The following is a 977-nucleotide window of genomic DNA, read 5'->3' on the forward strand; positions in this document are numbered from 1 at the left end:
CTGGAGAAAGATATCATGTTTGGTAAGGTGGAGGGTCAGAAAAAAGAGGAAGACCCCACAGCAAGACAGATTGGCAAAGTAGCAGCATCAATGGGCTCAACCATGGCAAGAATTGTGAGGTTGGTCCAGGACTGGGCAGTGTTATGCATAGGGTCTCTATGAGTCAGTACCGACTCAATGGCACTGAACAAAAAGAACAACATGACAGTCCATGGTACTTTTAATACTATCCTCCAACACTATATTTCAAATGCAGCAATTCTTCTATGATCTTCCTTTTTCATTGTCCAACATATAAGGCTATTGAACATGTCATGATTTAGATCAGGTTCACCTTAGTCCTAAAACTGACATCTTTGTGCTTGAACAATTTAAAGAGGTCTGGTGCAACAGATTTGCCTAATACAATATGTCATTTGACTTCTTGTCTTTTAGAGGTACTCCCTGCAGATTCTGAAAGCATTAAACTGACTTCTGTGGAGGTTTTCAGCAGACACATATCATGTAACTGCTAAAAGAAACTGAATTGATAGTTGGTGTTAATAGACGAAGAAACCAAAAAAAGACAGACTTGAACCTACATGAAATGTGTTGCAAATTCGTTCTCTGGATCAGCTGTTCTCAACTGAGAATAATTTCATCCCTGCCCCAGAGGAGCCTTGGTAGTGCCATGACATTTTGGTTGCTTCATCTGACAGGGTAGGTTGCTATTAGCATCTACTGGGTAGAAGACCAGGATGCTGATAAATATACTACAACACAAAGTTCAGCCCACCACAACAAAGAATTGCCTGTCATAAAATGTCAATGTATTCTAGCATAGCCGAGAACTGTGCTTTAGGCTCTATAGTCAAGTGGGCTGAGTGATATTGTTTTCTTTTTGGAGTAAACTGTGTCAACAGGCACCTTCTAGATTTATGGTGTGTAACTAGGAGGTTAAATTACAAATTAAGAAACAGGCATAGAGAGTCAAAGTA

This window comes from Chrysochloris asiatica, unplaced genomic scaffold, assembly GCF_000296735.1.
Source record: "Chrysochloris asiatica unplaced genomic scaffold, ChrAsi1.0 scaffold00171, whole genome shotgun sequence".
Classification (NCBI taxonomy): Eukaryota; Metazoa; Chordata; class Mammalia; order Afrosoricida; family Chrysochloridae; genus Chrysochloris; species Chrysochloris asiatica.